The 17,998-nt window shown below is 43.4% G+C and overlaps 1 protein-coding gene across 1 annotated transcript in view; it reads left to right on the forward strand.

Moving 5' to 3' along the window:
- LOC126267230 (atrial natriuretic peptide receptor 1-like) overlaps positions 1-17,998 on the forward strand; it is a 534,344-nt gene that overhangs the window by 41,274 nt on the left and 475,072 nt on the right. The gene's annotated exons all lie outside the window — the stretch shown is intronic.

Below are 17,998 nucleotides of genomic sequence, written 5' to 3' on the forward strand. Positions count from 1 at the left end.
TTCCTGACTAATGTTTACGTAATCGCAAATCGTTGACTGCACTTAATATCGTCAATACTGGTCTTACACCATATCCAATTAAAAGGAGCGACCGTGATGCTATTGCTCCGCTCTTAATCCTAATTGGATTTTCTTCGTTGCTGGGCAAAACTGCATGCCAAAGCGCCGACAGATCGCTTTTATCCGTGAAATTAAACCCTGCCAACACCACCCATGATCCTAATACCCAGTGAGAGAACTAATTAGTGCGCTGCTCTGACATTTGTGTATTTGAATAATCTTTCGGTCTGATGAATAAGAGGAAATTGCAGTTTACGTCGTAGAAGCAGTTATCGGCAGCGACTTTATTCATAATATACCTTGTATGCGCGGCATACGGAAGCGATGACCTACTGGTACAAGAAATATTGGCGTCGTTTCTGACCAGCTGGTAACACAGACGTTGAACGATGTAAATCAGAAAGATATGAAGACGTTCACTTGCACCAAAAAGAAAAGAGTCACTTCGGAAGACTCTTATGTGAGACGTTATGCACTTGACTCGCATTCACAAGGAGGAGGTGCCATATCTCCTTGTACAATCTGCAGAAATTTATTGAACAGTCACTCTAATAGTTATAATGAATTTAAAACAGCTACACATAATCTTCTGGGTTCTAAATCAAATATATCTTTCAAAAACGACTTAACAACTTCAAAAATTCATATAAATTAATTCATAATACCTACAGAGATAATTGCAGCGTCAGTTTGTAGGGAAATACATCAAGTTTTATCTCACTTAGTTCGCTAATGCCGAATCGCAACGGAAGGAGCGCTAGCGGCAGTTGCGTTAAAGATGGCTGCATTCACTGGACCCGAGCGTGCTAGCTGTGTATTTGAGTTGGAAGAATCGAAGTCGGCGACAACAGTTCAGCGTAATTTCCGGATCATATACGTTAAAGATCCTATTAGAAGGTCTACAATTTATGTCCGGCATAAACGTTTTGTAAACAAGGTGTTTGGTAAGAATTAGGAGGTCAACAGTTCGTACAAGCACATCTGGCGACGTCGTAGAGCGACTGAGACAACGTTTCGTCAATAGCCCAATGAAATTGACCCATCGTACAGATTGACGACCGTGCAAGCATTAAAAGTCACTGATAAAATTGCTTGCAAGCCCTTCTGCCTGAATATGTTAAATCGGATACACGCCGATGAATATTTCTTGGACAAAATCATCTTTTCTGACGAGTCGCCTAAACTGGACGTTTTTGTGTGCTCTGGGCAAGAACAATGTGTATGGCCTCTTTCTTTCCGTGGAACAACCATCAACAGAATAGTGTATCTGGATATTTTATAACAATTTTTGTGCCACAGATGGATCAGGAAGACCAAGAACGAAATGTTTACTCCATGCAAGGTGGTGCATCACCCCACTGCCTGTTTGACGTCTGGGATTTTCTCAGTGACCTCTTACCAGTTCAATGGATTGGCCGTGATGTGCCAATTGCATGGCCCCCACGTTCCCCAGACATGACACCACTCGATTTTTTAAAATGGGGATTCATATCGTGTTTGTACCTCCTTTGCCGGCTTCGCTACCTGAACTTAGAGCAAGAATTCACGCCATCAATGAGCAAGTTACACTTGAAATGCTACAACGAGTTTGGGAAGAAACTGACTTCCAATGGGATATGTGCAGGATAACCGACAGAAGCCACGTACAACATCTTTCGTTTAAGAAAAAAGAACTTCTTGTGTTTGCCTATAAACTAACACTAAACCCAGCTCTATATCTTCTTTCAAAAATTTGTTATGAATTTTTAAAGTTGGGAAGTCCTTTTTGAAACACCCTGTACATCAATAATCTAGCCCATAGTATGTCTGTGGCTAAACTCGTTAGAACGCTGTCATCGAATCGTTAATTATAAACTCATCCTGATACGAGAGTGCACCAACCCTGGTCCAGCTTCTTCCAACTTACATTGGATATACATAAAGTACAATACTTTCTGCGACTTTCAGAAGAAACGAGATGTAAACCACTTGCTATTTTTCTGCGGTTGCAGAACTGTTTACTGGAAACCTTGTGAATGTGGTCATACTCTATAGTTTCATGAAGATCCTCAAATACATGAAGCACTTTTTTGTTTTATATTAGATAGTAAAGTGTGTACTCGTATATGAAATATGATTTTCTACCTACGGTTGCATAAACACTCGAATCTTCAAGTCTATGGTACCCAGTCTCTGGTGAGTTCTTTTTAATATTCTATTTTGCCTATAGGTGATGGATCAAGATATGTTAGCTGTACGTATTGTATCTATGTGGATACTGTGAATTAATTTTAAATTATAGTAAAACATTTTATAACGGGATTTCTCTGTACATATTATTTCATATTTGAATCAAGTTGTTGGCAGTATGGCTTAATAACCAAAACCAAAATTAAACAGAAACTCATTTGGTGTTACTTTTCACATATGAACTTGTTAATGTATCCGTTGTTTCATCTATGAGCACTATCGGACTTAACATCTGAGGTTGTCAGACTCCTAGAACTTAGAACTACTTAAACCTAAGCATAGCATTATAGTGCGTGTCAGGAACAACAGCACTCCTGTTCGTAAATGGACATTACATTCTTTAAGAACGTCCAGAGAGGCCGGTGGATTACGCCGGGGGAATTATGTATCGTTCTACATCTACATCTACATTTATACTCCGCAAGCCACCCAACGGTGTGTGGCGGAGGGCACTTTACGTGCCACTGTCATTACCTCCCTTTCCTGTTCCAGTCGCGTATGGTTCGCGGGAAGAACGACTGTCTGAAAGCCTCGTGCGCGCTCTAATCTCTCTAATTTTACATTCGTGAGCTCCACTGGAGGTATAAGTAGGGGGAAACAATATATTCGATACCTCATGCAGAAACGCACCCTCTAGAAACCTGGCGAGCAAGCTACACCGCGATGCAGAGCGCCTCTCTTGCACAGTCTGCCACTTGAGTTTGTTAAACATCTCCGTAACGCTATCACGGTTACCAAAGAATCCTGTGACGAAACGCGCCCCTCTTCTTTGGATCTTCTCTATCTCCTCCGTCAACCCGATCTAGTACGGATCCCACACTGATGAGCAATACTCAAGTATAGGTCGAACGAGTGTTTTGTAAACCATCTCCTTTCTTGATGGACTACATTTTCTATGGACTCTCCCAATGAATCTCAACCTGGTACCCGCCTCACCAACAATTAATTTTATATGATCATTCCACTTCAAATCATTCCGCACGCATACTCCCAAATATTTTACAGAAGTAACTGCTACCAGTGTTTGTTCCGCTATCATATAATCATACAATAAAGGATCTTTCTTTCTATGTATTAGCAATACATTACATTTGTCTAAGTTAAATGTCAGTTGCCACTCCCTGCACCAAGTGCCTATCAGCTGCAGATCTTCCTGCATTTCGTTACAATTTTCTAATGCTGCAACTTCTCTGTATACTACAGCATCATCCGCGAAAAGCCGCATGGAACTTCCGACACTATCTACTAGGTCATTTATATATATTGTGAATAGCAATGGTCCCATAACACTCCCCTGTGGAACGCCAGAGGTTACTTTAACGTCTGTAGACGTCTCTCCATTGATAACAACATGCTGTGTTCTGTTTGCTAAAAACTCTTCAATCCAGCCACACAGCTAGTCTGATATTCCGTAGGCTCTTGCTTTGTTTATCAGGCGTCAGTGCGGAACTGTATCGAACGCCTTCCTGAAGTCAAGAAAAATAGCATCTACCTGGGAGCCTGTATCTAATATTTTATGGGTCTCATGAACAAATAAATCGAGTTGGGTCTCACACGATCTATGTTTCCGGAATCCATGCTGATTTCTACAGAGTAGATTCTGGGTTTCCAAAAACGACATGATACTCGAGCAGAAAACATGTTCTAAAATTCTACAACAGATCGACGTCAGAGATATAGGTCTATAGTTTTGCGCATCTGCTCGACGACCCTTCTTGAAGACGGGGACTACCTGTGCTCTTTTCTAATCATTTGGAACCTTCCGGTCCTCTAGAGACTTGCGGTACACGGCTGTTGGAAGCGAGGCAAGTTCTTTTGCGTACTCTGTGTAGAATCGAATTGGTATCCCGTCAGGTCCAGTGGACTTTCCTCTGTTGAGTGATTCCAGTTGCTTTTCTATTCCTTGTTTTACTCGGCACGTACCTGTCTAAAACGCATTTTACGATGGCCTTGAACTTTTTCCATAAACACTCAACATTTTCAGTGTCGGAACAGAAATTTTCGTTTTGATTTGTTAGGTAGTCTGAAATCTGTCTTCTATTACTCTTGCTAAACAGATAAACCTTTCTCTCTTTTTTTTATATTCCTATTAACTTCCATATTCAGGGATGCTGCAACGGCCTTATGATCACTGATTCCCCGTTCTGCACATACAGAGTCGAAAAGTTCGGGTCTGTTTGTTATAAGTAGGTCCAAGATGTTATCTCCACGAGTCGGTTCTCTGTTTAATTGCTCGAGGTAATTGTCGGATAGTGCACCCAATATAATGTCACTCGATGCTCTGTCCCTACCACCCGTCCTAAACATCTGAGTGTCGCAGTCTATATCTGGTAAATTGAAATCTCCACCTAAGACTATAACATGCTGAGAAAATTTATGTGAAATGTATTCCAAATTTTCTCTCAGTTGTTCTGCCACTAATGCTGCTGAGTCGGGAGGTCGGTAAAAGGAGCCAATTATTAACCTAGCTAGGTTGTTGAGTGTAACCCCCAACCGTAATAATTCACAGGATCTATCCACTTCTACTTCACTACAGGATAAACTACTACTAACAGCGAAGAACACTCCACCACTGGTTGCATGCAATCTATCCTTTCTAAACACCGTCTGTACCTTTGTAAAAATTTCGGCAGAATTTATGTCTGGCTTCAGCCAGCTTTCTGTACCTATAACGATTTGAGCTTCAGTGCTTTCTATCAGCGATTAATGTTCCGGTACTTTACCAACGCGGCTTCGATAGTTTACAATTACAATACCGATTGCTGCTTGGTCCCCGCATGTCCTAACTTTGCCCCGCACCTGTTGAGGCTGTTGCCTTTTCTGTACTTGCCCAAGGCCATGTTACCTAAAAAACCGCCCAGCCCACTCCAAACAACCCCTGCTACCCGTGTAGCCGCTTGTTCCTTGTAGTGGACTCCTGACCTATCCAGCGGAACCCGAAACCCTACCACCCTATGGCGCAAGTCGAGGAATCTGCAGCCCACACGGTTGCAGGACCGTCTCAGCCTCTGATTCAGATCCTCCACTCGGCTCTGTACCAAAGGTCCGCAGTCAGTCCTGTCGACGATGCTGCAGATGGTGAGCTCAGCTTTCATCCCGCTTATAGAAGAAAAACATAATGTGATTTCTACGTAAGTGTCATCTAAGAACTGACTCAGCTGATAATTTCTTACAAACGTCCGTAGCGATGACTTAAATGTGAATGTGTTTTACGGTATAAACTATTTAAATATGAGTTCTGTTTTCCGAGAAATTCTGGTGTGTGATGTGATTATGTGAAAGTGTTAAAAGTTAAATAAGTTTCTAGAAAGAAATGTGGTCTGCGCGGCTGAATTTCATGCAGAAATCCCTGATTTGACTCCAGACTCGGTAAGAGAATTTAACCGTTCGAGAAATGTGTGTTGTATTGTCACCATTTCATCATGATCGACAGCGAAGGCTCCAAAGTGAAGTCAAATAAGACGACTTGCACTAGATGGCCAAACTACACAGGAATGGGTGTCCTGGCGAATAATACCATACAATCCTTTGATTTTATTTTCCATTGCATTAGTATAAGTTCATTCTCCATATCACAGTCTCCACATAGATAACTCTTTGGTGTCATTAACATCATTTCTGCACCTTTGCTTTACCGAATTATATCATTCAGATATAGCCTTTGAAGCCCTAGGATTTTCCAGGTACACTTCCATCCCTACAGGTTTCAAAAAGTATATTTGGAAGGACCTACTGGTGTCCAGCTCAGGACTCTATTACTCGAAACCACAACTTTCCACACTATTCCTAGAGCAACTGCGCTCCCATATCCTCATGCTACCCAGATTGTCGGATTGTCATACTGCAATAGCCTAATTGCGCTGTTTCAACAAAGTAAACATCCTGGGAATCGAACCCACAACCATACTTCTGATACCAGCTGAATATAGTTACTCTATTATTCCATTTGATGAACGAGGACATTTTTGTGTTTCACCGTCATCCACATCTGTATTTGGGATCCTGGTAGTGACCTTTGTCCATATCACACTGAGCACCAGTTTATGCACTGACAGTGGAATGCCTTGACGGTCCGACACTGGGAAAACAATTGTGTTGTAGATCATTTGTCATATTAGAATTTGTAATGACTGGTGGGAAGTAGACCGAATGCTAAATTTTCGGAGATGATAATAGACGATATAGAGGAAAAATGGTTCATACGTAAGACAACCACTTTCATTAAAACAAAATAATGCAATGGTTATTCCATCATTTTTTATGAGTGATCGGGACATTATTAAGTCTTGTACCGATATTCTGGCCGACAACCTTTCAGCTATTTTCAACGTGAGTCGCCTGCAAGATTTTTAAAGCAGATTACACTGTGGAGTAAGCGCGCATGCGTCAGAGATAACACTGTTGGTAAGAAGAGTATCATTCGGAAATAAAGTTTGTTGTGCTGCAGCAGGCGAGTGTATGGCTAGTGTTCAGTGCAGAGCTAGTCCTATATAGCTTTTAACACACTACCAAGGAAAGTCGTTTATATCCATCTTTCCTGAAAGCAGTACATCCTTCACAGGTCCTAGAAGAGCTGCTGTCTTACCCAGTTGGAGGAAGGTCACATAAACTTCTTTCTTCTTCATTATTCTTGCCATTTTTGGAGAACGATAAGAGACGATCAAACGTTTTCCCCTCGAACGCTGTACACCCAGAATCGGAGTGTCAATCAGGCAAAACTGTTGTGAGCATTGAGCCAATCACCATACACACGTATGAGGTTGAAAATACTGGTTTGGTGAAATAGAGTCCTGCTGCGTGAAAACTCAACTGCCTGCTACACGTCCTCGTCCGACAAAAATCATCGACTCTTCAAGGTCTCTTTTAAGAGGCCGAAGATGTGGTAACCGCATGGGGAGAGATCAGGACTATAGGGCCGATGTGTATCCTACATGTTGTCTGTAATGGATGAGGCTGACGCCAAGATCGACGGACGTCTTGCATCAAATCGTGACTAGCACGTAACTTGGCACACCAGTCCAGAATGGTGGTTTTCAACAGACCTGCTGCCACATACACATTTTTCTTTCTCCGTCGGATTTCTACTTGTGTTTGTCCTGTGGCAACCAAGAAAGGCATTTCAGTACTTCGCTACTGTTTGGACACATTTGGTAAAAACGTCGCCGTAGTTAACTTTTCGGTATTTAGCACACGCTCGTCACAAAGACACGAATGTCGCTCTGATCCCTTACCTATATGTCGGTACTTACATACCCACATCGGAGTAGCACTGCGTTGAATATAGGCTGCAGTCACGCCTACAAACGGATACACTTTGAGTACCCCTTACACACTATGGCGCCCTCCATCGGTAAAGCTGGAATTCAATATGATGTTGACCCACACTTAGCCTTGATGACAGCTTCCACTCTCAAAGCCATACATTCAATCAGGCGCTGGAAGGTTTCTTGGGGAACGGCAGGCCATACTTCACGGACTGCTGCACATAGGAGAGGCATCTATGTCGGTCGGTGAAGCCTGGCACGAAATCGGCGTTCCAAAACAGCCCAAAGGTGATCTATAGGATTACGGTAAGGACTCTGCGCAGGCCAGTCCATTACAAGGATGTTACTGTTGTGTAGCCAATCCACCACAGGCCGTGAATTATGAACAGTTGCTCAATCATGTTAAAAGATGCAGTCGCCATCCCCGAAGTGCTCAACAGTGGGAAGCAAGAAGGTGCTTAAAACATCGATGTAAGGCTGTGCTGTTATAGTGCTACGCAAAACAACAACGGGTGCTAGCCGCCTCCATGAAAAACAAGACCACACCATAACACCACCGCCTCCGAATTTTACTATTGGCACTACACGCGCTGGCAGATGACGTTCGCCGGGCCTTCGCCATGTCCACGCCCTGCCATCTGATCGCCACATTGTGTACCGTGATTCGTTACTACACATAACGTTTTTCCACTGTTCAATCGTCCAATGTTTACGCTCCTTACACAAAGCAAGGCGTCGTTTGGCATTTATCGGCGTGATGTGTTTTACTTATGAGGAGCCGCTCGACCGTGAAATCCAAGTTTTCTCACCTCCCGTCTAGCTGTCATACTACTTGCAGTGGAACCTCATACAGTATATTGATAATTTTTACTTATGGTCCGTCTGACACCAACTGAATAAAACACAATTGTAGTGCCATACGCGTTTCGCCTTTATTTTCAGCAAGGCATCATCAGTGGCAGGTTGCGTGGACAATTTCTTACATATTACGCTCCTGTTGCATTTTTGGTGTTCTTCTTCTTATGAACGCCAATTTGCGGTTTTTTCCACATTCCACAGCACTATGCACTGAACGCTTGTTGTAATGCAATGTTTTGGTTTCTGTTCAACAGAAGAAGAACAACACCAAAAATGCAAAAGGAGCGTAATATATAAGAAATTGTCCACGCAACCTGCCACTGGTGATGCCTAGCAGAAAATAAAGAAGAAACGCTAATGGCACTAAAATTGTGTTTTATTCAGTTGCTGTCAGACGGTCCATAAGTAAAAATTATCAACATACCGTAATATTACACGCAACTGAGGAAGACAGGACTATAAAAGTTGAAGAACCTCACACAGTTTGCAATTCCCTTGTAATGGTCTGGATAGATGTCTGCCTATTACACATTACGACCCTCTTCAACTGTCGGCGGTCTCTGTCAGTCAACAGACGAGGTCGGCCTGTAGGCTTTTGTGTTGTACGTGTCCCTTCACGTTTCCACTTTACTATCTCATCTGAAACAGTGGCCCCAGGAATGTTTATGAGTCTGAAATCTTGCGTACAAACGTATGACACAAGTGACACCCAATCACCTGACCACGTTCGAAGTCCGTGAGTTCTGCGAAGCGCCCCATTCCGCTCTCTCACGATGCGTAGCGACTACTGAGGTCGCCGATATAGAGTACCTGGCAATAGGTGGCAGGAAAATGCACCTAATATGAAAAACCTGTTTTTGAGGGTGTCCGGATACTATTGATCACATTGTGTATTTACCACATACAAAGTCTGTTGACATTTCATCAATTTCTTCTTGCTCTTCATTTTCTTGGTCTGATGTCTTTGTATGCAGGGCTCCCTTCATCTTACGTTTTGTACCGGGTGATCAAAAAGTCAGTATAAATTTGAGAACTTAATAAACCATGGAATAATGTAGATAGAGGGGTAAAAATTGACATACATGCTTGGAATGACATGTGGTTTTATTAGAACCACCCCATATTGCTAGACGTGTGAAAGATCTCTTGCGCGCGTCGTTTAGTGATGATCGTGTGCTCAGCCGCCATTGGCCTCCCAAGTCCCCAGACCTCAATCCTTGCGATTATTGGCTTTGGGGTTACCTAATGTCGAAGTGTATCGTGATCGATCGAAATCTCTAGGGATGCTGAAAGACAACATCCGACGCCAATGCCTCACCATAATTCCGGACATGCTTTACAGTGCTGTTCACAACATTATTCCTCGACTACAGCCGTTGTTGAGGAATGATGTTGGACATATTGAGCATTTCCTGTAAAGAACATCATCTTTGCTTTGTCTTACTTTGTTATGCTAATTATTGCTATTCGGATCAGATGAAGCCCCATCTGTCGGACATTTTTTGAACGTTTGTATTTTTTTGGTTCTAATAAAACCCCATGTCATTCCAAGCATGTGTGTCAATTTGTACCTCTCTATCTACATTATTCGGTGATTTATTCAGTTTTCAAATTTATACTGACTTTTTGATCACCCGGTATATTTCACGAAATTATTTTATCTAAGAAATATATTTTACAAATGTACTTATATTCTGCTGTGCTCCAGCCCTCTCGAACTCTAGCTGATGGACTAGCTCAGCCAACATGCGAGGTATGAATTCTAGAAAGACGGAAAAGGCTGAGTGTAATATCCACTATGGAAAAAACAGTCTGTAGCACGCACATACACACGCACACACAGACAAAGTCCGTTAAAGGGCGCAGTAGTCTGTGGACTGTGGCTCAAACAGATATTTGACAAACACACAAAACACATAACACAGAATCCGTTAAAGGGCACAGCAGTCTGTGGACAGTGGTCAAAACAGATATTTGACAATCACAGAAAACACATAACGCAGACACAGAATCCGTTAATGAGGGCAGTAGTCTGTGGACTGTGACTCAAACAGATATTTAACACAGAAGAAGTACTTCATCTCTTCGGCGGCACTTGCTGCTGCTGTTGGCACACTTCATGATGATGATGATGAAATTACAGTCGATAGACCTCTGAGAAACTTGTAGAAGTATAGTAGCAAACTGTGGGCGATTTCGGTTATGGCTTGACATATATAGCTTCTATGACGCCAAACACGTCACTGATGCACCGGCCAATAGGAGTGCAGCATTCTAGGGGTCGGAGTGTTACGTCATGAGTGAATGATGACCGTGTTCCTAGTGGGAATACCTCGACCTTCTGATTCGATCACTGAATCTCCAAGTTATACAGTGAGTTATCGAATATCATTACAATTGGATTGGAATTAAGTACTAAGGTAATTCATACATTAGATGTGTGATGTGTCACATGTGTCCCATTGGAATCGCTAGCATATTTCTAGAAGACGATCTTTGATGTCAGTATGCACGTGAAGGCTAAATGCTGTGAAGTCAGCATTCACATGCTCGTGGGCTATCTACATGGTCCATGCCCGATTACAATCACACGAGAGAGAAAGCATTGTAACACCTCTTTCAGCACTTGACTGCAGGTAGGGAGGGGGGTGACGTGGCTTTTACATACTGAGAATGGCAATCTTGGATTACGTGACGGGAGTGCAATCTGATGGCGTTACTGTGTACTAGATCAGCTGGAGTCTGGACCTTTTGGTGAACACACTGTTTCCCACCGTCTTGGATAATGGTACTCACGTCATCAACTGACATCATGTCTGTCATCTTGGACGACAGTGCCCTCTGCTGGTGGTACTATGTACTAAGTCAATTGGAGTCCGGACCTTGTGGTGAACACATTGGATGACTGTACTGCATCAAATTGTTTAAATAAAGACTGGCGCATGCAAAATAAAGACTTATGTCCAGCACTGGTCGAGTCCTTTTCCCACAAATCCCTAGGAGGAGGTGGCAGTCGGGTGACTTAGGTTAGTGGAGGTGACCTCTCTTCCCGCCTTATTCTTAGGTTAGTAGAGATGCACCAATAGATATATCTTCCCACCAAAACCGAAATTGCCCAGCAACCTCTAGGACGAGGTGGCGGTCAGATGGCTTAAGTTAGTGGAGGTAAACCAAGTGACCTATCTTCCCGCAATTTTCTTAGGTTAGTAGAGCTAAGTGTGGTGCGATACATTATGCTGATGGAATTTGAACTTCCCGCCATTTTTCTGGGGGAGGGGAAGGGAGGGGGTTTAAGTTAGTGGAGGTAGCCCAGTTGACCTATCTTCCCCCCAAAATTCAAACTTCCAGTCAAAATCCGCCATCTTGTGTGACGTCAAGGCCGCCATCTTGGATACATCTGGCAACAAAGCAGAGTGGTTCAGAAACAGCTTTGCCCCCATACTACACTTATATTCTCAATTATTTCAAACTTAAAGAATTGGTTGGAGGTTGTTACGTTTATAAGGGAAGTCAGTAGAAACGCAACTGTTTCACAGTTCATGATCGTAAGCAGTTGCTTCTTCCATCTCGAACGAATGTGTTCTGATGTTTGACACTTGTCCAGATTAGTTAAACATTGCTTTTGAATAGCAAACAGAAAAATATAGACCGTCGATAGGATAATGGCAAGCACACCCGGTTCATGTCACTGCTGGTTGTTTCGTTCGTTGGTTGTTCTCTCATTCATTCTCATTTTGTGTCTTCTAAATGCCATCTCGAAGAAGAACATTGAGGATTGTTGAACGAATCAAGTTTTGCATCGTTAGGAAGAAACTCTAAATGCAAGCGAGCTTTCCGAAATATATCAACAAAATACAGACAATTGAATATATTGCGACAGAAAAGATCTGACGAGCTACCAAGTCATCGCAGGCAGACATGTCGCAACTCGGCGAGGTTAAATTGACGCTCAGCTATGCGGAAAATTCCGAGGTAAGTGCTGCAACCGTTACCACGCATTTCTCTGGAGGGCTAATCTTCATCGAGATCCTTCGGAGAACAAAACACAGATACTGAAACATTTCATATCTTAACGAAGAATTTGTCGCTGCGAGAAGCGCGAACTTGCCGGTGGTGCATTCGCCTCGCCAGGACCCTATAGACCCCTCTGGCGGCCGCTCATCTCTGTTTACTACGGTGTGCAGTGCAAGGCGCTATCGAGCGGCACACCTTGGCAGCCGCGCTATCCGTTACGTGGCGCGGCAGCTCCAGTTACGTCGGCCATCCTGCCATACGCAGCAGACAGACAGACACGTGCGCCGACCAGCGGTGGCGCAGCCATCTCAGCGTCATAATGTAGTGAAAAGAAGCCACACTTAAAAAATATCAGACCCAGCAGTCGTTCCTGGCGAAAATTTGGGGCGCAATTCTGATCACCGGAAAAATGCTCCTAATGCGAATATGTTCATGTGTATTTAAAAGACTCTGGCTGGAAGGTGTGTACCAGATGCCTTATTCTACCTACCTCAGCATCGTTAAAAATTTTGGCATGCGGAGACATCCTCGATTTTTTTCTTTTTTCTTCTCTGAAGCTGTAACACAATCACAATCACAACCACTAGTCCACCTCTCTAAGTTACTCATGCCCATTCACCCCCAGTTGTCCTTTCTCACTCACTGATTCAGCAGAACTTTCATCCCTTTGTGTCTCTCTATCATTGTGTCCTGTGTCACAGCCGGAGTGCCCTTCGTTGAGTCCTACTGCTACAGTTTCCTTGCACTGTCACTGTCTGCCTTTAGCGCTCTCTTCATGGTAATTACCTCATTCCTTCCTTACACCGTCATAGACATTGTCTCTCAGTATAAGCAGCTCTCACCCACTTCTTCTTTCTCTTTCGCTTTATTCCGCCAACCCCCTCCCCCTCCCCCTCCCCCCCCCCCCCCGGCACTTTTTCCTCCATTCTTTTCGTACCACTGTCAATTGTTTTCTTCTGCCCTGCGTCCCTCCCTTTCTCTAACAGTGGCGCGTGTCTGTCGCTCTATCTGTAGCACAATGACTGTCTACTATTTTCCAGTATTTATTACTTTTCTGCCCATCACTGTCACTGTCTTCTTGTCTTTCAGCATAAAAAAAGCGCGAATGTGTTCTCGTGCGAAAATGTGAGGGAAATTTTTAAAGGTGCTGAGGAAGGCAGAATAAGGCAGTTGGTACTACACTTTTAAATCAGCTTCTTTTAGATAAACGGGAACATATTTCCACTTTTTGTGCTCCAATAGGAGGGTTTTTCCACTGATTCAGTTCCTTTACCTGCTGCAGCAACGCATGTAACTCACATGAAAAGAAATGTATTGGTAAGTAAATTTATGTAAGAAGTGTGTCAGACCTCTCCATTACAGCATGTTCTTCATTACTACAACGTGGGGTCCCCAGATGATGACAGACATTTTACAGCATATTTTCCCGTGCTACGTCACTTCATAAACTACGCTTTTACCCCACACGGGAATCACGTGCATATTTTAAGTTTGCAAGTAGGATAACTTTGAACCTATATATCTCGAAAACACAACCAAACGACTTACTCCATTTGCCTAAGCGAAAGGAAGTGTGTATGGTAATATTCTTACTTTTAACCTGTACTGTAGGATAATGACACTAAGACGATTTTACTGTTGGGTATACAATCAGTCTCCGCAAAGGGCTATCCAGAACATTTGATCCAACCTTTTTATCGCCAGTAGAATCCCAGGTATGAACACTGGAAAATACCGTTCTTTTGGAAGATATAAGGTACACAGGCTCTCACATGCATTCCGATGGCACGCAAGTACGACCTTTTGAAAATACAAATTTTAAATTTTCGCAGCAATCGGTTGTTTCTCATTCGCTCTGCCCCACTGCAGCCGTTTAATCTCCGAGCACGAAGTAGTGTAAGATGTTTGTCAAATACTGTTTCGTCATTCGTTAACATGCTTTGTTCTTCGTTTGAAAGTGCGCCGTTTCCAGTCTGTACCTGGTGTCAGTGATCTTTAGTTCCTTCAGGTAGCGATTCACAAACGCACTGTAAGTGAATTAAACCGACGAGCGCATCATTAAACAAGCAAGTAGCGCTACTTAATTATTACAATCGCTGTTGCGCGTTATTTTATTTGGGTTTTGATGCTGGCACTGTTAAAATAAAGTGCATTTTCAGGAGATGCTCCACTCCTCAACTTGACTGGGTTGGTTAAACTGAAATCGAAAACCATAATCCCGCATCTCGTGGTCGTATGGTAGCGTTCTCGCTTCCCACGCCCGGCTTCCCGGGTTCGATTCCCTGAGGGGTCAGGGATTTTCCCTGCCTCGTGATGGCTGGGTGTTGTGTGCTGTCCTTAGGTTAGTTAGGCTTAAGTAGTTCTAAGTTCTAGGGGACTGATGGCCATAGATGTTTAGTCCCATAGTGCTCAGAGCCATTTGAACCATTTTGAAAACCATAAACTTCATTCCATAACAATTCTTCAGTTTCATAGGTTCACTTGAGGGGTATATACAGAGTGGAGAAAAATTGTGTCACGAAATTTTAACCCTAGATAGCTGATGCCAGCAGTAACCAAACTTACTGATGCTGTGTAAGTTGACAACGCACCATTTTTGAAGTTCGGAAACTTGGCGCCACACGCTCCAATGGCCTCTGACGTGAGGTGGAGACAAACAGCAAGAGCTATTCGACACGTGTGCGTATCACGTTGGGGCAGTGACGGGGCGAGGGACGTTTGTATGCGTGAACCGACAACCACAGCGCTGCCCGTCAACCGACGAACGGCAACAGTGCACTTCCACGGCCAATCGGAGCCCGTGGCGCCAAGTTTCCGTAGTTTAAAAATGCTGCGTGCTCGACCTACACTACATTAGTAATGTTGGTTCCTACTAGTATCAGCTAACCAGGCTTTAAATTTCGTGACATAATTTTTCTCCACCTTGTATAGCTGAAGAATGTCAGTATGAGAATACTGTTAAAATAATATAGAATATACATTTGAGTGAGGCTGATATACTACGCACCCTTAGTGCTCACTATTTTTCGCATAGAATAAAATTTGTTATTGAATCAGATTTCAGCATAAGTTGAGCAGGTGAGTGCAGCCGCCCGCCCCCTTTTCCCTTCCCTCTGGTTGTCAACACGCTGCACAGCACAGCACAGTACAGCACCGTAGCTGGCTCTCGGGCACCAGGCGTCCACAGAGGGGCGGAGCGCGTGTTTGAAAGCCGTAATGTCAGCAGCTCTTAACTGGGTACTGTCAGCATTATGGCCCAAATTTTCGCACCTGATCGATGGCTGTGGCTGGTATCTTCCGAGTGTGCTTCTTTCTCCATAAAATACTTGGTCAAGTCGGTGATGCATCCTTCTTACTACTGCCACCTAGGTCAAACTTTGACTCTGCATGGTACCCAACCACTCCACTCGACGTCGACCCATTTCTGTTTTATTCGCATATTCAGATCAATGTGAATTTACAATGAAATAAAACACACACATTTCAATAGTAATTTTTTGTTTGATACAATTCAAATCGAAAAGAAAACTGGGTATCTGTTAGATGGTAATTTTTCATTGGGAAATTTAAAACTCACCAGAGAGGACGTTCTGATGGAGGAAAGGAAGGTTCAGGAGATCGGATTAAAATTCAGGGTGAATAATCGTCTATGGTAAGATCCGTTGACGATACTGCGATCGCCGGCCGGGGTGGCCGAGCGGTTCTAGGCGCTACAGTCTGGAACCGCGCGACCGCTACGATTGCAGTTTCGAATCCTGCCTCGGGCATGGATGTGTGTAATGTAGTACTAAGTTATAGGGGACTGATGACCTCAGAAGTTAAGTCTCATAGTGCTCAGAGCCATTTTAACCATTTCTTGTTACTGCTATCCTTACTGAAAGTGGGGAAGAATGGCAGGGTCTCATGAATTTGACGAACTGTGTGACGAGCACACATTATGGGTTGAAAGTAAATCGATGAGAGAAGGAAATAATGAGGAGTAGCAGAAATGAACTTTACATCAACGTTGCTGATCACGAAGTAGATGGAATGAAGTAATTCTGTTTCTTTGGAAGCAAAATAACAGACGACGAAGGAAGGAAGTATGGCATAAAAAGCCGACTATCACAGCAACGCCTGCAGTCCTCGATTATACAATACCTTGGGGGCGACAGTTTGCCTAGACACTAGCCTGGGCCAGAGTGTAGGAGAAAGAGAATGGGACATACATATGTGCGTATGATTAAACCCCTTCACTCAATATTTCTCTCCTTCATACCTCCTCTGCTTTCTGCTTTACCACAGATCACGTGTCACTGATCTCATTTGTCTTAAGACTGCAGTACACGCGAGGTACCTATTTGCTTCCACCGAGCTGAGTGGAATACATGAGTCCTGATAAATATTCACCAACCTCCAGTCTTCTATAGTTGTTGAACCTGCGCAGAAGACACTACGAAGGTCGTGAATCTGTTATCTTGAGGCTGTAAGAACTCTTCGCAAGGAACAGTTTAGAAGTAATTAAATTTCCAGTCAGTTTGTCTATACGAGATTCCACTCGCTTTTTATTAACAGAAGACGAAAAACTGCACAAATACATTCCACTTTAGAGTCACAAATAACTCCTATTCTTCTACAAATTAATGAACTGTGTATTTCCCTCATTAGCGCTCTCACATTTACAGACTAGACATTGCTGGTTAAGTCTTGACTGATACCGCGGCAGACACTGCCGAACCAGCTCTGTTAACAAACCACAGACTACTAACAAAGTCTTACCCGCCACCGACCTCGGCAGGCAACATGTCTGTCCTGCGAGACTGCCGAACTAGCTCTGATCTTACAGCCGAACCACTTCGCCTGCCATCCGAGTTAGGCGCAATTCGAAATCACCGAAGTGCTTCGTCTGCCTTTTCGTTTAGCAGCTCTTTATTATTCTGCTGGTTCTTAATACCTGTAAAATGATGGAATGATAGCAAGCTATTGAGAGGTGCTTTAAACTGAAATTCAAGTAAATACGCTGTATAGTATTAATAACATAAGATTCATTTTGGCGCCAAACTTTGGAATGTAGCAGCCAATCCCGGAGGAGGACCAAAATGTAGGCGGTTTTTCTCACGATGCCCTCTGTCGTCGGTAGCTCACACCACATCACGTCATCTTGCCACAGCTGTCTTCTCTAAGAAGAGCTTGTTGTAGCCCAATATGATGGCTGTAAAGCCGGAAATATTACGCCTGCTCCCTGTCCTACCGTAATCTAGTTCTGCTGGTCTACTCTCTAACTACACAGAGATTCAGTACAGCTAGCTACATTAAAATTAGGAATGGATAACCGCAATGGTGGTTGGACAGGAGACAGCATTTCCGTTTTCGTTAATATTTCTTTGATAATGGGGTTTTGTTGCCCTCAGTTTGCTGCTGCGTGTAATCCGTTTTCAAGATTTGGTTTTCTTCCCCTTGACGCTTGCCTCAGCTCTAATACTCTGCCAGTAGGTAGGATTTATAGTATCCTGTATGAATGGTATCTCACGGTGGCACAGCAGTGTACGATGAGCTGTGACGTCGCGTCAGTTCTGTGTGAACAGTGACTGATG

This window comes from Schistocerca gregaria, chromosome 4 (assembly GCF_023897955.1).
Source record: "Schistocerca gregaria isolate iqSchGreg1 chromosome 4, iqSchGreg1.2, whole genome shotgun sequence".
Lineage (NCBI taxonomy): Eukaryota > Metazoa > Arthropoda > Insecta > Orthoptera > Acrididae > Schistocerca > Schistocerca gregaria.